At 36.6% G+C, this 22,557-nt stretch overlaps 1 protein-coding gene across 1 annotated transcript in view; it reads right to left on the bottom strand.

The window, feature by feature from the left end:
- Positions 1 to 22,557, bottom strand: part of NALF1 (NALCN channel auxiliary factor 1) — a 454,878-nt gene that overhangs the window by 306,164 nt on the left and 126,157 nt on the right. The gene's annotated exons all lie outside the window — the stretch shown is intronic.

Consider the following 22,557-nt stretch of genomic DNA (forward strand, 5'->3'; position numbering starts at 1 on the left):
ATATCACCATGCACAATCTTTTTTCTGCTTAGCAGACTCCAAACAAAACTGAATTCCCAACTAATTTTCTGAAGTTTATGTGTCTAATGGTTTCACAACATTGTATTCTCTTTGAAGAAAATGAAGTTGACTAGACAGCATTTTGGTGCATCACAAGACTGAAATCATTGCAATCAGGAAGAAATATGACTGCGGCACAGCAGGCACAGTCAAATTATATTTCATTTCATTTACTGTGTCAGATATGACTAGAAAATGAAAATCTACTATTCTTAAAAATAAATCAAAAAAAAAAAGGGAAAAGACGATTACATGAAAAGATTCTAAAGGTTTCAGGTTTGCATATAAAACACATTTTGTTACAGAAAAAATAGTCTAACTGAGCATTTCTGGCCAGGTTTGTCACTAAACCAACATTTTAAAGGCTTACATCAAGAAGTTGTTTTTGTTTTTTCATTAACTGAAGCCTGGGGAAAAAAAGCTGTGAAAGACCATGTCCCAGACCTATACCAAATATACATGAAAAATTATTTTAAAGATAGAAAAATGGAATGATTCTCAAAATTGATGCAGTACATACCCTAAATATTTCATAGCTTCTGTAAAATGAGCTTAAAAATCATTGTTGTGATTAACTAGAAATTTCTTTGTATTTACAAATAAGAATTTTCCCATTTAATGCCATCAATGCTCTTTATTCTATTCTGAAACTCAATTTCCACTAAATAGTAAGAATTTTCATAAACAAAAGGAGGATGTAACTTTTCCTTTGTATGTAGCACATGTGGGTAAAGTTATATGCTGCTATGTACACTTCTTTCAGAGAAATAAATAATGCTCATAAATCATATACCACTGTTCACACACCTACAAACATGCAGATGGAAAGATACACACAGGCCACTAGTGAACAGGTCCCTATAACTACTTATAAATAAAGATGTACATATGCACATATAAGTCCCGGAGAGGATATTTAGACTATTCTTATCAGACGATCTCATCTGGTTTTGGGCATAAAGGACATTAAATACCTGCTCAGAGTAGGAAGTATGCATCACACAGATATATGTTACATCACCCATATCTACACAAGTTGAAGATTGACATTAAATACAGTTGTGTTGAACAACAAATGTCCTAACAATAGGTTCATCAAATGGCAAATAAATAGTAAGCATTCTAGAAAAATCAGTCTCTCCACAGTTAAATGAACAAAAAGTTAAAATCATTAAAGATAGAAGTATGTTATATATCTCCATTAGAGTTATCAAGTGAAACCCCAAATCACATCTAATTTAAACAAGCCTTATTGTGCAATAATTCATTCACAGAAGTTAGCCTTGATGCCCAATTGCACCCATATATAATATAGGGTTAGAAACAAAAAGCTGTACAAAACTGAATCATATTAGGGTTTCACAGTGATGAAACTCTTTCTACTTTAATAATTACACTACTAAAAATTCCTTGAAAAATTGTTTTCAAACAAAAGTGAGAAAAGAACAAACTGAAGAAACATGATTTAATGATACTGTTCAATATTGAAGAGATAAATGAAAGGTGAAGACAATGTGAGGTCATTTCAATAAGTCAAATGCTTGGTTTTTCTCTTTCTCTTTCTTTCTCTTTCTCTGTTTCTCTTTCCCATTTTCATTTTCTTTTTCTTTTTCATTTTCTCATTTTCTTTTTCTCTTTTTTTTTTTAAATTTCATTTTTTGTTTTGGTTTCTTTTGGTTTGTTTTGTTTTATAGGGATTAATGACTCAGACTTCTTTCTAACTTGCATAGCATTTTGTTTTATGGATTAAAACCAGCATCTCATTGGCTGGCACAGTCCCTGTGCTTATATAAAAGGGATCAAGGAACTAGTTTTTTCTGAATATAAGAGAAGCATCAACGTCAAAAAATCCCTGCTTTCTTTTCCTGACTGTTCTCCAGATGACTTTGCAATACTGAATTATTTACATCTTGACAAAGGCTGTGATATAATTCCAGAAATTTTACAAGAGGATCTCTCCAAAATTTTCCACCTCAGTCAACAAGATATATGATATTCCCTGAGCATAACAGCTTTCCTGCCAAAAAATAAAATATGTTTCTGCTTACTGCCAATCCACCTGACTTTACCTAAGTAAATTTCTTGCCAAGTCCATCAGCCTTTTCAACCTAAACCCTAAATCCATTCATTCTTGCTCAATTTAATATGCATTCTCTTACCTGACAATTCATGAAACATCATTTGATGGACTAAAGTACACTAAAGGGGTATGACTTGGGAGCAGGGCAGGGGGCATTAATTAAATGAATGTTGATCTTCTCATTTGAAGTATGCACTATAAATTCAGAGAAGATCTCATTTGGTCTGAATGAATTTCTCCTGACTGCCAGTCATTTGTGCATTGGTGTACAAGTGCCAATACATTGGAAGTAGGAGAAGTCCCCCACAGAATGCAGGGAAACGCAGCCGGCAGCTACCAAAAAAAGCCACACTGAATAACAGCATCTATGAAATTCAAAGACCAGGTCTCCTCAAAAAGCACACTCTAAAAATTTCAAACTAAAAAATCACCTTTATGCCTTTATGCTTGTCTGGTATATTGTAAGAACCTACAATTAAAGGAGCTTTGGTTTGATTACTAGTGAAGACAAGTAAACAAAAAGTTTTTGCCTACAGATTCTTGCCATATACTAAGATTAAAATTTCTAAACAAGCAGGACAGATTCAAAATCCCCTTTACTTTTCTTTTCATGGCTCTTTAGCTTAAAATCATGGGAATACTCAGAAGACTGATACTACTGCGTAGGAAGCGAGAGCAGCTAAACACAAATGGTGGGAAAATAAAGAGAGTAAGATCCTAGTACAGCCAGCTATTGCTATTTAAAAATCTGGTTACAGAATCCACTTGATTACTTGGTCTGTGTTGTAACCTTACCTCCAAACTGAAGGGAAGGAAATGCTACGTGCTAGAAGGGCAGGGAGAGAGCAAAATCACAACACAAGCAAAAACCAAAAAAACAAAGGACAAAAAGAACTCTGAAAGTCGAAACATGTAGAAAAGAGGGAGAATTTTATAAGGGCCAAACCTAGATCCATCCCACCCCACCTAAATGTAAGCACGTAGTCAGGGAACTTATTTAAGTGGCAAGCTCCCTGTACAGCCAACCATAGGTGGCAGATGCCTTCAAAGCAGGCGGTGTAATTGTAGCACACGTGTAACGCTGCGAACCCCCATCCTGAAGAAAGCCACCTCTCTTCTGTGACTGAACCTAGAAATTCAGGGCACCTGCTCTGCCTGAAGTAGACAACATAAATAACTTCTCACAAGTAACTCTTTGAGATTGGACAGTTCCTCCTGTTCTAAGAATTTGACAAGAAACAAAGAGCAAAACCAATAAACGAATCTGAGATTTTATTTCAGGAAATTTCAAAACAGTCTGAATTTATTAATGACTGCAAATCATAGCTCTCCATTTGGCTAGCATGCAAAATATGTAATAACAGTTTAAATTTTACCCTTAGAAAAGTGAAGCCATCTGCCCTACCTTCAATTGTTAGAGGGCTTTGTCAAATTCAAGGAATCATTTTGTTTCTAGAAGGTAATGTTGAAGTACAATTAGCTCGTTATGAATCTAATTTGTCAAAAAGAATGTTTTATATGATTTTTTATAGAATTTATTTTATATCATAATCCAGACAGACAGATACTTAGATTATGAGTTGAAATTTATCTGGACGTATATGCACATTCCCAGTCCATACACATTTCGTATGACTCATTATTCATAATGCTCCTACATACGATACAGGTAATTATAAATTCATTTTCCTTTCATGTTCTCTGTGAATGTGAACACCTTGGCTGATGTTCTGAACACTGAATTAATCTCTTTCTCAGAGTAATGACAGATGAAAAGAAATTACCTATTTTAACAACATGATTATTACTTTTTTGCCAAAATTCATTTTTACTGCTTTCTCAGCTCCCTGGTATCATGTGTTTTCCTCATTTCCTAATGTTCCAGTATTTCATTTCCTGCATAATATAGCTATAAGTGGATTAGAAAGCAAACATTAAAGATGCAGTACATACTGCATAATCAGATGATAAAATGTTAGCAAAAACAGGACTGATACTCCTAGGTGCATTTCTACACTTGGTAATGATATTTGTTCTTTTACAGAGATACCTGAACAAAACCCTAAAAGAAAAACTGTGGAAGTCCTTGAGAAATTTTGTTGCTTGGAAAATGCTGCACTTTTCATGAGACTTCTCTTCATTAAGTCTGAAGGAAAATAATACACAAACAGATTATTTTCAAGGAAAGGTGATTTTCATCTTTCCTCGACATACATTTTGTTGTAATCCATGACGGGATTCCATAATGAATCTTTGATCCCATCTTCCATTCTTGGCCAAAATCAAGTATGGGTCATTCAGATACTCACATTTTAAAAATACAACAAAAGTAAGTATGGAATAATCTATCATTAATATAGAGGAATAATATATAATTAACAATTTATAATTAATCTACATTACATTCTCTTGGATAGCTAATCAAAGGAGAATTGAGGCAGAAATACAATAATGCTTTTAAAATATATAACAAAATAAGTTATAACATGTAAACTTTTCCAAATCTATTTTAAAACTGTTGTTGTGCATGTTCACATACTTTTTTGTCTATACAATTTGCAATCTATTTTATTAAAGTTGAGGAGACACAATACGATCTTAAAGGCCATACTTGACAATATATTGCTGACCTAAAAAACAAGTTTTAATAAAGTTAAAAGTCATGCCCCATAGAGCCAGGAAAAAACAACATGAAAAATGATCTCTAGTACATGTATATTATGGTTGTGTATAATTTTTTCTCCAATACAGACTCTGTTATATGCAATGCTCATTAAATGACTATGCAGTACTTTCTTTTTTTGAAGTTGCTTAATATAGGGACTTATTTATTGCCTATTTTTTGTACCTAACTTGAAGGCACAATTAGTCTTTCCTAGCAGGATTTTAGAGTGATTATCTGTACAGCACAGTGTTTGATAAGACTGGCTCCTTTTCCTTTGCATCTATTCAATGAGGTTAGATTTTAGTGAACATCCATCTAGACAAAAGAGATATATCTAAGCAAAAGATTCTTTCAACACTGGTTAACAAACTCAAGGTACCTAGCAGCTAATTTTTCAGAATACTTTAGCCTTTAGACATGTGTTCAATGTTGCTTAGTCCAAGCAAAGTATTACTGAAATCACATTATGCACATTATTTTAGATTCTTAGGCCAGTCTGCTGGGAGGTATCAGCTAGCTGGAGTCCAAAAATTGCCACTGAGCATATGTAAACAAGAATTTTTGCCATTTGGTCAAATCTGGATGGAATTTTACAAAGGTAGCAAAATACTCCTCTCTAGCACAGACACCTCCCTACATCTCATAATGTTTATAGGATCAGCATATTTATGATCCTAGCCTTTTTTTTTTTAAATTAAATGTACTGAACCAATATAAACTGAGCCAATCTGAATAAATTACTAGTCTGCAATATTTCAGATTGCTCAGTCAACAACTGACATTTGGCTCTGAAAGTCACCTGCTGTCAATCCTGCTGGTAACTTTCTAGTTTTCTAAGGTAATTCTGTATTAACACAGGAATAGTAACACTATTTAGAAGCAAACTAGATTTGCCCACCTCATTCCCACTCATCTCCTTGTCTGTTTTTCAGAAGTCAAACTGCCTGTTTTGTGAACTCAGAGTACTTGCTGATTTGATTGTTTCTGCACAATTGTTAGAGCACAATAGGCCTCACTAAGTTATTTAATTTTCCCTGTATGTTGTATTCACTGTGGCTGGTATCCATACCATTGAACACCAAATTGTAGCAGAATCTCTCTGCAGTAATTAATTATTAATTAAGCAGACTGGGTCAAGGGAAAAAAAAAGAAAGCCAAAAGTGATGTCAAAACCATTGATACTCTTAAGTCTTATTAAATGCTGCGATGAACATTCAGCAGTTCAGCTTGTGCATACAGAGCCAAATGAGTTACTTATTTATGGATCTTGATTTCCAAATAAAATGAAGAACATGAAAACAAATCTAAACAGATAAATACATAGATTCTCATCTTTATAAACTGAAGTGAGAAACTACGAATTTTTCCCCAAAACTACTCAGGACAATCAACCCCTAACTTCTGGAACTACTTAATCGGTTCAAGCATAATTAAAAATTACAGCTAGAAATCAGGACATACACTTGTATAATGAGTGAAATGAAGCAATAGAATTATTTGATGGGAAGCTTTTGGTAGGTAGTGGCAGTATTTATCTCCTTTTTTGCTGTGTGCAGTGACAGACTGCTTTGAGTAGTATCTTTTATGTTGCCTTTTCAAGGAACACATCTTTCTGGAAGAATACCATAAAATAAATACATAAAGCAAGTCACAGAATGGTTTGGGTTGGAAGGGACCTTGAAGATCATCTACTTCTAACCCCCTGACTTGGGCAGGTACACCTTACATTTGTACACCTTACAACCTGAGACCAGGTTGCTCAGAGTTCACTCCATGCTGGCCTTAAACACTTCTAGTGTTGGTGAGTCCACAACTTCTCGGGGCAACCTGTGTCTTATCACCCTCATTGTCAAGAATTTCTTCCTACTATATAATCCAAACCCACTCTCTTCCAGTTTGAAACCATTCCCACTTGTCCCCTCACTACACTGTCTTGTAAAAAGTCCCTCTGTCTTTCTTGTAGGCTGTCTTCAGGTACTAAAAGTTCGCAATTAGGTCACCCCAGTGCCTTACCTTTTCCAGGATGGGCAAACCAAATTATCTTGGCCTTTCCTTATATGAGAGATGCTCCATCCCTCTAATCATCTTGGTGAACCCTGCTCTGGGCTTTCTCCAACAGCTCAATGTCCATCCTGTGCTGAGGATCCCAGAGCTGGATAAAATACTACAGGTGGGGTCTCATGAGAAGGAAGTAGAGGGCCAGAATCACTTTTCTTGACCAGCTGGTTTTGCTGCCTTGGATGCAGTCCAAGATACCATTGGCCTTCTGGGCACCCAGAACACATTGCCAGCTCATGTCTAGCCTCTTATCCACCAGCACCCCCAAGTCCTTCTCAGTAGGGCTCCTCTTTATTCATCCCCCAGCCTGTGTTGATATTGGTGGTTGCCTCAACCCAGGTGCAGCACCTTGTACTTGGCCTTGTTAAACCTCAGGAAGATTCCCACGGGCCCACTTCTTGAGCTTTTTCAGGTCCCTCTGGATGGCATCCTGTCCTTCAGATGTGGCAAACACACCACTCAGCTTGGTATCATCTGCAAATTTACTGAGGATGCACTTGACCCCTTTGTTTTATTACTGAAGATACTGAATAACAGCAGTTCCAATAAGGACCCTTGAGGGACACCACTTGTCACTGATGTCCATCAGGACTCTGATCTGTTGACTACTACCCTCTGGACACAATCATCCAACCACTTTCTTATCCAACAGTCCACTCATTAAATCCATTTCTCTCCAATTTAGAGAAGGATGTTGTGGGAGACCAGTGTACACCTGTTCCTGGTAAATTATATTCTTCTGCAGTGAACCAAAGAAATGCATGCAGATTATGCATTAAGTAGTTTGAGAACCAAATTATCTGCCAACAAATAGAAATGTAACTCTCTCAGATTAAATGCAGACCCATATTGATCACATTGAACTAGGATTCACTTTAAAAGAGCAAAGCCAAGAAAAAGTAAGAGATTGGTTGAAACTAATTAGTTATCAACATGAAGCATAGTCAACAACATGAAAAATTCTGTGGTCAAAATCCACAGCAGTAGTAATGTGAGGAAAATTAAACTACTTCAAGTGAAGTTCTACCAAGGGATACAGCCAAGTAGGGAAAACAAGTAACAGGTTAAGACTCTAATTCCTCCAGTTTGCTTAGGCTTCCAAATCACAAATGTTGCAGTAGCCTTCAACCCAATGAGGAACTGAATACGAGGATCCCTATTTCTATTCTTTTAGTTAATGGTAGGTGACCAAACTTTGGTAGGTTTAGCTAATTACAGCCAGTCAGACCACTCACATAAGAAAATATCGAGGGCCTGCACAGAGCCAATAACACCCTGTAAAAATTAGAAATACTCTTGACTTAGTTCTGCATAGCTAATCCACTGGCATATTACTTCATTTGACATCTCAGAAAAATCACATCAGTTTTATTTAAATCAAGTATTGCATTCATACAGAGGCAAAGATATGTCATCTTCCCATGATGTCTCATGGCAAACTGCACACACTTCAAACAATGTATATCAACAAATAGATGTCTCTGTTTCACAGTGTACATTACAGGAAAAATCTTCACTGACAGCCTATTTGTCAGTGCATAGGATGCAGCACAGTAACAGCAGACCATCTGGAGATTCCAGTGAAAAAACACTTAGGGTGAAATTCTTCCTTAATCTACTGCTCACTGAAAGGAGACAGAATAATGGGCCTTCTCTGCAGTTTGTCATAACATCAGAAACCAGAAATTGACTGTGATGCTTTTATTTGTATTGATTTGAAAAAGATTGGATATGCTGTAGCAATAAAAGCAGAGGATCGAAATTAAGATTGAGTCATGACAAAACACGGCTAAGTTTTACTCCTCCATTTTCACAAGGGGAGGAAACTACTCCATATACATGCATTTTCAGTCTTCAAATGTCACAGCACAAAACTCAGCACACTACTCAGATTCAAACAGCAATTTTCATCACATTGCTTCATGAAGCCATGAACACTATGGAATTATTTTGACTCATTTGCACCTAAGGACTCATGGTCACTAATGACTTATGAACTTCCAATTCTTTAAAGGAAAAACTCAGTATTTATTGGTGTAATTGCCAGGTGGAGTTTTAGCAGCAATATTGTCTTAAAGTGAAACATATCTTTTACAATTAGTGTGAATTCTCTTGCATATGACTTTAGACCAGTTCATCCAACAGGCACAAAGAGAAAGAAAAGAATCTTCACAGCTTTTACCATGATTTCTACTTGCTGTAAAATAACATTTAATGCTACCGTTGAAGGAAAAGTTATTTGGATTATTGATTATACCTAAGTAAATACTGCAAATGAAATGCCAAAAAGAATGAAAAATATTCAGATATAGTTTGATTACAGATAGCAATGTCCTCAGGAGGAAAAAATCTGGATTGGTCAATGTATTTGTGAAGTAATTAAACAATCCCACAGTAGCCATGCCATACTTAGTTTAGTAACTAAACACCAATTCATTAATTTTTGCTCATGTTTTCTGTAACATGCATTGTAGTTGAGGAATACCAGTTGCTGTGCTTTAGTCTGATTTACTGCTGATTAACACCAGAAGAAGCCAAACTTAGAGCTTTTCAAGAACAGATGGTGCTTCTATCCTCTTCTTACTGGTCAGAAATTCAGAGAAAATAAGGATGAAGACGGATGTAGACGGGAAAGAGAAGTAACCAAAAGAGGAAAAAAAAGTTTGGCAGATCCCATAAGCAGCTATAGAAACAAATTATACCCATTTTCCACTGTGGGTGTACAAGTTTGAGGATTCACAGATGGCTTGGAATTCAGCTCCGCATCAGAGCTGAAACTGTTTCTAAGACAGTCTGAAAAAGGGGTACCAAGTGATTGCAAAACGTTTCTTTTCCCACTTTTACTACTAAATAGTTTCCCTTCTTTACCTCCTTTTCCTCCAAAATAACACACCATGAAGTAAGAATGGAAGTTTATTGAGGTACCAGGAAAAATGGACAGTTGACAGTATTTGCCCAGATCAGACAACTGAAAGTTGTTTTCACTGTGGGTTTCCTAAAGCCTAAGGGGACTTGAGGAGTTCTCATATCCTCCTACCTACTCCTTATAAATAAAACCATGACTCACTTTTAAAAATTTGGTATCAAGTGAGTCATTTTTTTTTTTGCACGAGCAGCTTGAGACACCTTAAGATGGTGGTCTCCATTTCTCTACCAAGAGGGCAGGAATGCTTCAACATTCTTTGAAATACAACCAAATGTAAAGTAAGGTGCTCTGCTTCCGTAAAGATAACCTTCTCAGCTGTGCTGAATAAACATTCAGTCAGTACTTAGGTGCTAGAGTAAGTAATTAGGTGCTAAAGTAAGTAATTAGGTGCTAGAACATAGTGCCAGAAACAGATTTGCTGCTGCTGAGAAGGTATTGTCCATATTTATTCCAAACCACAAAAAGGCCAGTTTGGATCCAGGTATTTCCATATACTGACTATATCTCTTTATTCAAAGTCCACCAACCTCTCAGACATCTTTTATATCTGACAGTACTCTAGCTGCCATCCAATTGCACCAGGTTCTGTCTGCTAGGAGTTGCACTAGTCTGTTCTTTTAAATTTCAAGAAATCAAACAGCTCACCCTCTTAGCACATGTTCCTATTGATTAATGTTAGGAAAGAAGTAAGAAACTTGTTTTAATCTCTGCCAGACTCAGCAATGGACCTCTCATGCAATGACTTACTGGATGATTTTCATTCTCTGGTGACCTGCTTGAAATTTCATCAATACACTTCAGCTTGTCGAACTATCAGTGAAAAGCAACTGCAACAGCCTCGCTGACCCTCTGTTTGCTTCTGTCACAAAGTTCATGGGGGCTCTCAGGAACGGAAAAACCAAAGGTCCACATGTGCCCTGTTTTACAACAGAAAAATCCAGCCATGTCCTATCAGATGCAGGCATTTAGTTTTTCTGAAAAGAAAGTAGTTCAACTGTTTCTCACCACAGAATAAAGGCAATTACATTTAGATTTACTGTCTTTGGAAAACTGATGGGGATTTCATAACAACAGAAAGGCAAGACTGCTACAGAGTGTCTTTAAATATTTAAAATGCTCCCAAAGCTAAGATAGCTGCAAGGAAGATTTCTCCGGGCTCTGCTAAGTTTCCAGTAGAACTCTCCTGGGGTACATACTAAAATACCTCCTGTTTTACAGGGCTGCTGAAGTCATGTTAGCGGTGTGTAAATGTTTTGATGTACCAGACACTGAATAAAGGACTGTTAATTGAAATCTTAATAATATCTCTAGGTTACGCTACCAATAAATAAATAATGCCTAATAGTTTCATAAATAAACATCTAAACCTATGAAAAATATAAAATGGCATGAAATTAAAGTTTAGAATGCAGAAGTAGTAGACAGATTCTGTCTACGCCTGTTGGTGTTTGAATTACAGGGAAATGTTATTTCCACAAACCTTTACTTCACTAAAATCACCCTGGGCATGAAACAAGACAGGAACATTTATTCTCCTTCATTGTTCTTAATGAACTGCTGAGAAACAAATTTAGAAGAGGGGAGAGTTAAACTGAGGTTTTCATTTTCTGGAATGAAACTATTATGTTAACTGTTATTCCCTCCCTATATGTGTTATCGCATATTTCAAAACTCTTAATAATTTCATGCAACAGTGAAGCAGTAATTTACCTACTGCATCTCTCAGCAAAATGCTTGGTTTGAATCTTCATTTCCCTCCACTTGTAGTACGATCTCATAAAGGCCATATTTCCAAACTGACCTAGAGAACTGCAGGTTTTTTGTGATGGCAAAACATTTTTGCCATTTGTTTCCATGGTTTAAAGACGATATTTTCCAAAAAACACTAAAGAAAATGCAAAACATGATTCTAAAATCTCGAAACACCAAGGTCTGCTTTCCACTACTCACTGCATATATCTCTCTGGACCTATCACACTTGTGAATACCTAGAAGGTAGTAAAACACCTCAGTCATAAATAATAGCAGTGAGCACATAATGCTCTACACAAAACACGGCACATATCTTGAATACTAATTCAATCAGTATTACATAAAAGTTCTGTGAAAACTGAATTACCTTCCATCTCACAGTTGAAGATAACATCCTGTCATGTCTAATCACTGGGAAAAAAAGCATAGATGCCACAGGCCAGCTCATATTTAGTTAATTATGCTTAACTCTATAATAAATTGTCAAATAGTACATTTCTTTTACAAAACCAATTTCTTATATTTCAAGAAAAATCCTTTAACTTCATGAATCTTCAGAAAGGTTGAGAATGTTAACTAGTAGGCCAGGAGATAGACTATATCTTTTAAGGTATTTACTGATTTTTTTTTTTTTTCCAATCCTCTGAAATTACATCTCAAAAGACAGAATACATCTGTAGAGAAGCTGTTTAAAAACCCGAATGTTTGAAAATCCCCAGAAGATGCATGAAACAAAAGAGCTATAAAAGTAACGGCTCAAGTTATTGCTGCTACTGCTTCTTATTTGCTAACATTTATTGCAAGACAAAATGCTAGAGCAGCAAACTGCAATTTTCCTCCTCACAATAAAGATGCTGTTACATGTAGAAAGACTGTGGGTGGGACTTAGTTCAGGTTTAGACACCTACAAATGATATCTCTAAGAGAGTAAGGAGGGTACCCTACTGCAGTTAATGAAATGTAGCAAACAATTCAATACCGAAACACCATGTATCTTCTTCAGATAGATAAGCTGAATTACTTTCTAGTCTTCATCGGCCTCATGGGGAACTTAAACTCTGCGCAGCCAGCGTATTCTAGCACTGCATCTCACACTTGGTGCTTTTGACTGAAAACCAAAACAAAGCAAATTGATATTAAACCACAGTCAGTGATAGAAATATAACCATTATGGTCCGTCTATCTATCTATCTATCTATCATCTATCTCTCCAATGATTATGATGGAAATTATGCTTCGTTATGGAATGACTACTAAACCCTGTAATTATGCAACCAATATGTCACAGAGTACAAAGTAATTTTAAAAATTAAACCTGTATTAGAAATAGAATAACAAATACTTGGAGATTTCATCTGACTTGGAAAACGAAAATGTTACTCATACTGAAAGATCTAATTCTCAGGAAATGCTTTTTACCCATCACTACAATTTTCCCTTTTTTACAAGACCTTTGAGTTAATCTAGTAGCTTTGCAGACCTCCAGCTGCTTAGAACACATATTGTCATGAAATCCTTCCCAAATGATTCCTCTCCACATTCCATTCATCTTCATAAAATTCATAGCAAGTCCTAGCAGCTCAGCAGGAGTCAAATAGGAGATGTCAGGACAACAGCTGGACATTCCCACATCGGCACCTCTGCTTATGACCTGCTGTGGCCAGACCTGAAGAACCTCTGCAGGCACTGTGCAGGGTTACCAAACAATATCTTGAGAGCAGACCAAATTAATGCAACTGATGCAGACAGGCAAACATACCTTGTTAGAGGGTGTCTATGTTGAGTAAATGTACAAAAAAGCATCCCAGAACACTAAATCGGGGCAACTAATGTGTGATGGCGTTTCAGTCAAGAATTTTTTCAAGCACAAATTTGGTATCAGTTTGGATGGTATCTATAAGTAAGAAGATTCTCCTAAAAGCAGTACTTTTGGTGTAAATAATTAATAGGCCAAGTTAGTAGAATGGTGAAATGCTCAATAGCATTAGGTAGGAGTTACTTCTTCTCTACTGAGCATTCAATTCTGTATTAATTCCTAAAGTGTGAGTTACAAAGGGTTATGCTAAGTCTACTTCTGCCAACAAAGAAAAGTAACCTTAAGAAAAATACAATGGTATTTTTTATACACAGACCAATGGGATGCTCAAACAAGTTAAACATATTTTTATTATTTATGGGCACACAAAAAGCTTCCTATTTTACAAATAATTCAGACATTCTAAAATTATAATACTACAAGTGTAAATAGGTTTCTTTTTCTCCTAAGCTAGAGTTACTTGTTTTTCAGCCTCCAAAATAGTTTTTCTAAAACCTTTAAACTCAATTAATTACTTCAGATGTTTCTTTTATATGTGTTAAAGAAAATTCTCTTCACCACACCACTTTTTGCCCATTGTAGAGCACATCTGTGAGGAAATGTGTGTGTGTGTGTGCTGAATGTACTCTTAATTTAGGTTGGCTCTAAAATACATAGGAAAAATTCCAGCTGCTCCCCAAACTATTTACTTTTTTTTTTTTTTTTTTTTTAAATGGGTTTTGAAGGTACATACATTTCTTTTGCGAACTTTTGTGCACGGGGCCGGCCCCAAGCAGTATCAGTGCCGGAGCAGCGGCCGCACCGGGCAAGAGCCCTGGCCCTGGACCGGACCCGCTGGCGAGGCTGGCCCGGGGACTGTGCGACCCGGCCTGCCCCGAGGGTATTGGCAGCTCTGCGCCCCGCACGGAGCGCCGCAGCACCTCCCTTCCCTGTTCACCATGCCACCTGGACCGAAAGCAGCGACTGGCAACCAAAAAGATGCCATCCTAGCAGCCTCAGCAGAAGAAGCTACAAAAGCAGCTGCTGTGTGCGAACTCAGCCAGCACCGATCTCCAAAGTCAACAACAACCAGCTGCCTCATCACTTTTAATTTAATTATTTCGCATTGTTTTACCAATTTTTCTGTTGTATAAAAATTAAGCCCTTCCCTTTTCAATTTAAAATGAAAGGGGGAGATGTGGTGTTGTATTTCCCACTGATTCATTTACTAAATGCCTTTTACATTGTTCCCCCTCCACGTTCCTGTGCCCCTAGCCTTGGCCACTCCCTCAGGCTCTCCCCATTGATTCCTGTACCCCAACCTCACCCACGTATCGCCTCTGGGCCCCTGAGAAAACCCCCCTGCACCGGGATCACAAGGTCTCTCTGCCTCTAGGGATCACTGGGACGAGATGTAACTATTAAAAGATCCTCTTAAACCTCATGGGGAGACCCTTCTCGCCTCTTTCGCCGTCACTGTGTTGTAGAGCTGAGAGCTGCCGGAGCAAAACTGCAGAGCCGTCCGAAATGGACTGCAGGAGGGCGACAATGGTTGCACTGCCCTAAGCAGCTCCGCTGAGCTCTCAGGGAAAGCAAAGCTGCAGCTTGCTAAACTAAACCTAGCATTACAACACTTCTGTTTTCCAGCTTCTGCAGGTTACGAGGTTTGCTTTTTTTTGCGTTCTCTCCAACAATTTGGTTTCTTTCACTAAGGCCAAGTATCAGAGACGAATTGCTTCTGGAGTTTCCTTTTTCATTTTTCACTGACTGGAAAGAGAACTATACATCTAGCTCAGAATAGCTGCCTAATTTTTTAAGATTTGAAACAAAATTAATCTGTGACATTATACCATCCTTGGATATGACACTAGCTGAAGCGCAGAAGAGAGGAGCAAGGGAGTGATGCTCTTAACTTCTCACACCACATAAGTGCAACCTACAGCTGTGTCTGCATCCTGAATACTTTTCACTGTTCTGCTGAGCCCACCCCCTTATTTCACCACTCCATACGACAGGACTACATTCTGCCCGCATGCTGTGGCATTCAGGCAAGTCTAAAAAAGAAAGTTACTGGCTGAGCCTGGATCCCACTGATGAGATCTTATCAGTTTGACTTTGTCACCTCTTTTGTAGTATCTCCTTTAGGGGACAACTGTCATCTGCGTATGCATAAATCCAAAGCTCAAGGTTTCTTTGTCTCTGACCTTCTCCAGCTAAAATTGGGGTGCATCTATATGTGGCTGTGGCAGCCTTCCAGTCTTTCAGCAAAACTGCTTGTGTGGTTCATGCTATTTAAGACACCCGTACATTTTCATGCTTGCTCAGCTGCACTGTCCTTTATACTTTTTATATGTTGCCTCAGGTTTCATATAAGTAAATTATTACCCTTTTACTTTCCTTAACACAATTTAAAAAGGCATCTTATCATGATAAATCTGAGCCTAAGCATATTTCAAAGAATTAGTTCTCAGAAGAAAAAAAAAACAAAAAAAAACAAAAGCACAAAACAAACACAGAACTGCATTTATATTAAAAATACAGCACCAGGAAAATTATCATAAGATAAAACTTCTGAAGAAGTGGAAATAAAACAGAATAATGCACACTAATCAATGACACTAACGAGGCTGGCAAAATCCCAATTACACCATTGTATCTGTGGGTACAGTCTCTGATTATGACTTATTAATCAGGTAGTAAAACAGATGTGTTTTGTTAATCTCTAAGAGCCAAGGTCTGAGTTATTTAGCTGAATCCTAGGAAAAAAAATTGTCAATACCATGACAACCATTATTTATTCCTAGTGCACCTTGCATTCAAAATTCTTACAAAAACATTTATAGGTGAGATGCACAATAGTTGTTTGTAACATAGTAATTATGGCTAAATTAGATATTTGACTATGATTACAGACTTCTCCTTTTATTTTTGACAATATGGCTTCACAAAATATCAGGTCCTTATTGTGCCAGACAACAAAGGGATGCAATGAAGACAAATACTGAGCATGACTGGACTTGACAGAAAAGCACCATAAATATTAAATCTGCAAATCAAATATCATCAGGATTATCAGTGACAGTTCTGGAGACTGTAATACTGTGTTGTATACCGTGAAAGTATTTAACTTTAGTAAATTCAATAAGCACTTACAAGTGAACCATCCTCCTGGGGTGTTTTTTTTACTCTACTGGCCATTAATAATATGATATATTAATAAATAAATAGATTAATAACTAATAGATTAACAACTTAAAACCAAAATTCTTTATGCTAAATAAATGGAAACATTTCCAGAACAAGTCTCTAAATCAGATTAGATTTTTAAAAGGCTTTTGTAAATGCAATTTATTTGCCTAGGAACAATCAGCTCGGAAATCACATCTGGTTTTCTATCACACTGGTTAACATTAATAGGAAAGGATCAAATAGGTCTTTGACTTTCAGAACCTTGCCATCAAAATTTCAATTAAAAAAGGTCAATTCTATAGGTGGCTGAAAACCAAGAAAGTAAAGGAGCAGCAAAACTAAAGCTTCTGAAATATTTCTATCAACTGTATTTTGTAGAGGCAACCACACTGTATTTAACTTACTGCTGGGCTGACAGAACCAAAAACAAAATAAATTCCTTAATTTCACACAGTGAAAGATAATTTTGCAAATTATCTCAAGCATTTTGATATCTATTAAAATTTTACATGGTGTGATTTTGGCCAAGGCTCAATTAAATTAGCATGACAAACAAGAGTGTTTCACTGTAAAGAAGCCATTTTCACAGACTTCTCTGGGACAAAACTCAATTTCCAAATTTCTCAAGAGTAAATCATGAGACCTTCATCATTCCTTTTGGTCCTCTGAGCTCTCTCCATTGCTACCTTGGGCTAGGGAGTCATTTGTTTGCTTTAATTTGTCACAGCTGCACAGACTTCCTTAAAATGATATAATGCATTTTTGTAATCAGATGAAAAGAGAGAAGACAAAGTGCAGATTTAAAATCCAGAAGCTGTGTGAATTGATAAATGGTAACACCTGATTCTCAGAGATATTAACCATCTGCAGCACTTTCACTGACACCAGCCTACATGCTAAATGGAATGAAATAACCTAGGGACATGGTTCAGTGGTGGACTTGAAAGTGTTAAGGTTGATGCTCTTTTACAACCTTAATGACTCTATAATGATTCTATGATTCTATGAACTGGCTGAAGACCTCCTACTAACAGAAAGGAGAACACAGTATTAGGCTACCAAAACCAGCGTAATAAACCTTCAGTGCAAATTCTACCCTCTGTTGATGTTCAGATTCCCCTAAGTACCTAAGATGCTTATTCATCTTTGAAATCAATAACCTGTTGATGGCTGAAATACTCTTTAGAAATTGATCAAGTTGCACAAGTTTTTTCCACACAATTTCTTTTTTTTGGGAGCTGAAGTGAAGGAAAGCTGAATCTAATTCTTGGAAAGTCATCTTCATGTACTTCAGGGTCAAAAAAATGACAGCACATCACCTGGCTTTGCTACATACATAAAGTGGTCTTCTCTCTGCAAAAGCAGCAATGCTTGCTAGCTTTTAAATTAGCACATTATGAATATGAAGGTTTGAATGACATTTGGAACTTGGGAATAACAAAGACATGAAACCATCATATGAGTTAGTCCAAGCTGTACAGCAATTAAGAGGAGGTATTGCGGCACAATATGTGTGCTTTGCCTCTAAAGGTGCTGCCTCAGTTCCACTAACACACACCACGTCAGTAGCTTTCCTTATCTGTACAAGTGGCAGCATGGGGACTGGAACTAAATTCTCAAAGTGACATATGGTCTTAGTTAAAGTCACTAAAAGGCTACCAGGTTTTCCGTGCACAGAACCACATCTTTGGGTCCACATCCTCCGACAAAATATCTGATGACATGGAATATTTTCAAGAATGAATTAAGGCCTTCTGTTGTAAAGAACAATGTTACAAAGAAAAGAATGGGATGAGGAAAGCATTTAGATTCATGTTGTGATACTTAATATGAATATGTAGAAAATAATTGGAAATCAACACTTGGCATGATAAGCACTAAGGGACATCTATGGAACCAAAAAACTCCTCCAAAATAATATCAGAGGAATGAGATGCAAAAAGCCAGGCAATTTCAGTTTTTAGCACAAAATACTCTTCTATTAAAAACTATTATATTAACAAAAGGAAATAGTAAGTGAAAAACAAGTCACTGCATCTGCATCCTCATTTTGCAAACATTAACAATTTTTTTTTACTTTTAAGAACAGAAGACAGTATTTCCAGGAATTTGACCTATGGATATAAACTGAACACTCAAATAAAATTACTGACAAAAACAGGACATCAGAAGGTATAGATACATAGTTAACATAATATTTTATTAAAAAAATCATCAGTTGCATGTATAAAAATGATATTGATTTTGGTTTAGGCACAGAAGATTTCTAGACCCCTTCATATTTAATGATAATTTTTTAATACAGAAAACAAAAACATTGTTCTTATTAAGTTTAACTTTTATCCAAGTCTGGCTTCTGAAATGCAGAAGAATATGTTCCCAGCCTAAAACCAGCCTAAAAAACTCAGACTAGACTACACAAGAATTAAATCAATGTTTCTTCTGCATGAAATATGTCCAGCAATTAAAAAATAATATAGGCAGAATAAGTGGTTTACAGATTTTGATTTATTTTAATATTTAGGGGGAAAACCCCCTACCTTTAATCTCTATTGATCATTTACAGTTTATCTTGTATATAAATTTAACAACCTAGGTGTAAGTTTGTCTGGGTACAAGGTAACAGTTCTGAGAGTTGGCACTTGTTCCATAGTCCTGCTTAAGGAAAAGGGTGGACATAGAAGGTAGAAGATGAAAAAGAGAATAGAAACAATCATCACAGACATCAGAATATTTAATAAGTTATAAGGAAAATATGCATTTGTCTTTTGTCCCAAAGCATCTTAGGGATTTGAGGCTAGAACACTGTTTAGCCTACCAAAATAAGGCCATCTTCTTCAGTGGGCGTGTAGGGCAGCTTTACACTCACTGCTTAGGCAAAAAAAATCATGTCTTTTTGCCACTATAATTTTTCAGAAAAAAGTCTTCCCTGGGTAACAACATTTACATGTAGCAAAGCAGGATGGCAAAAGAAGACAGGCTACATTGAAAACAGCTCACAAGAAGCAGAAAGCTGAGGTATGAAGAGTGCATTTACATCATTCTTCCAGAAGCTCATCTATCTATATACCCCTCTGGATTATTCCTAGCTAAAACTGCCAGCTAGATTCCCCCCCCCCACAATTCTTTCTACATGTTCAGCAAACACTCACCTTCTACTGTTTGACATTGAGATCCACTGTTCTGTACTTTCATGAGCTCTTTAAAACCTTTGTGGATATTCATACTCAAGTGAAACGCAACGGGTAAGAAAAGTCAGGCAATTATATTTTGAAAGTGCAATGTTCTGAACAGCAAACCCATGTAAGCCTGGGAACTTCCAAACTACGTATTCTGTCTTGGTGTTTGAAGAATGAAAAAGAAAATTATTCAGCATTGGTACAGACCTTTCCATTTTAAGCTTTATGAATTTTAACATGCCTGTAGGGATTCATTTGGACACAACAACTAAAAACAACTGAGTAGAAACTGACAGTTCCTTGAGAATAAGTAAATATTACCCATAATCTACAAATAAGAAACTGAGATACCTAGAAGACTAAGAAGAACATTTAAACTAAAATACCTAGAGATTTTCTCTCTTAAAATCCATCACTAGAAGCTAGACACATGGTTTGATTACCAGGCATGTCAAATTCCAACTAACCTCAATGATTTCATACCATCCAGCAGGGTCAAACAGCTGTGCAGGGGTCTGACATCACCGTCAACTGAAATGGCCCTCAGGAGATATCAGTTGTTCATTTTGTGTGTCATGACCCTGACAATTAGATGGTACAACAGTAAAAGTCATCTCTCCAATTGGCTTGGTCCAGTGCTCAGAGTTAGGAAAGTGAACACTTTGGAAAGAGTGATCCTGTATTTGGAATAATGAAATGTATATCTTTTCAGAATCCCCACCTCCATCTTCTCTCCATAAGCCTCTAAATCTTGCCTCATTTGTTTATAGGACCTTGTCAGCTCTTTTCTTTCTTACATTATTCTTTCTTGTTTACCAAAACCTTATTTTTTCTTGCTTCAGCAATTCCTACATAGTACTTATTGAAGACATCCCAAAATAATTACTTCTCCTTTAATTTTATTGCAACTGTGTCTCTTGTCTGTCTACAACCCTGTTTCAGCTTCTGATGTCTTTCCATATCAAGTACCAGATGTTCATCATGGCCTCAACACCAGCAGGGAACCTGGCAAAGACATAGTGGGGCTGACAGATAAGCAAGGTTTAAAAAGTACCATCACTGATAATAAGGTCAAAGGAAAAAAATAAATTGCCTTTATGCATCAGTTTTGACTGCAAAATAGCTTAGGAAGCTTCTAATTTTAACCTAAAGGGGAAGGCTGAGAAGAACTTGCTCAGCTGGAATATCTTGCTCTATTCAAATATCTGTCAAAGATATTTTGGAAGGACTCAGAAAAAGAACAGTAAAAAATCCACCATAAACTGGATTCATCACTCAGTTTCTCTAGGAATTAAATTAGCTCTGAGCTATCATTCAAACCAGCCTCAGTATAAGAGGACAACAGCTAATAAAAATAATATTGCCAATTTCTGAAATGCTCCATTATATCTGATTTCTAGCCAACACATAGTGTAAAACAAAGCCAGTAGACACACAGTAAATATGGTGAAGATTCAACAGCATTTGTTTTAATCAGAATTTAGAAAATTATTATAGGGCATTTTGATAAACTCAGCATGGAATATGAGTGAAATGGATGAAACAGAATGGGGAAACAAAAGCTTTTGGAAATGCCTTTGAACTAAAGCCAAGAGGAGCTTCAGAGCCCAAGGAAATATGACTGGTATTCACAATTTTAAAATTACTCACAGTAATCGAGAATAAGGCTGACACCAAGGAGTTAATGAAGGAGACGCTGTTCCTATGGGGCTGAATTTAACCTTTCATTATAGTGACTAATAAAAATCATGTGAACATACATGAAGAAAAACAGTTTTAACCACATTTTCATGGTGCAATAAATTATCTGTTGCCATACAAAAAAAGATGCTGTGAATATTGTTGATGGTCCTCTGAACACATAGTGGTTCGCATTAGTGATCAGAAAGACAAACAGAATGATAAGAACTGTTAAGACAGAAATGCAGAAATGCACCTGGATAGGTTCCCGTTGAAATCAGAAGTTGCAGGAATCTATTATAAAGTAAAAAATTGTATGGAAAAGAGGAATAGGGAAGGGTTTTTAATTTTTTTTTCTCATGCAAGGCCTACTGAACACTTAAAAAATTTGCAGAACATAAGACAAAAAGCAAACATTAAGGACTCCTTTTTCTTTTGACAAGTAATCCAATTGTGAAACTCATTCCCACAGGTTGTGAGAGGAGTCAATGTGTAAACAGTATCAAGAAGTCTTCATCCATCAAAAAGTATTTATTTCCAGAATTTCAGAACTTCAGGAACATTTATATCATAGTTGCCACTACATTTTCATCTTTTCTTATGCTCTAACCATTTTTTAAGCTCTTTCAGTGCTTACATCTGCTCTTCTGCAGTCTTATGCCCTTAACTCCTAGCTGTACAGCGAGATTTGTCTCTTTCTCCCACACATGGCTTGATGCTGCAAAGCTACTGTTTGGTTACTGATCCTCTGCGTATCACACAGCCCACTATAATTCTCATCCCTCAGCTCCTGTCCTTACAAGCCCCTTCCTTCTGTCAGCCTGCTAACATTAATTTGTGCTTATAGTTTCTGCTCCAATTTAATTTCCTCAAATTATGTTCCCTTGTCTTTTAGTCCTTTGTTATTCTACCTGTCCTTCCAGTGACCCTTGTCACTCTTGGCTACCTGATGTATTATCTCTATTTAAATTACTGCCTTTCTGGGCTTCCTTTTCACTTACTAGCCTGGAAATCTAACTGCCCACTGATTCTGCTGCCCATATGATGCATGCTGTTGAAAATGTTAATAATTACTGTGAATGTTATCAAGTAGGTCACATTTCCAGTCCCCATACAAATTATAGAACGACATAGGAGCCACTTCTGTATCTCCATTTTACTACCCATGCTGTA

This window comes from Corvus hawaiiensis, chromosome 2 (genome assembly GCF_020740725.1).
Source record: "Corvus hawaiiensis isolate bCorHaw1 chromosome 2, bCorHaw1.pri.cur, whole genome shotgun sequence".
NCBI lineage: Eukaryota > Metazoa > Chordata > Aves > Passeriformes > Corvidae > Corvus > Corvus hawaiiensis.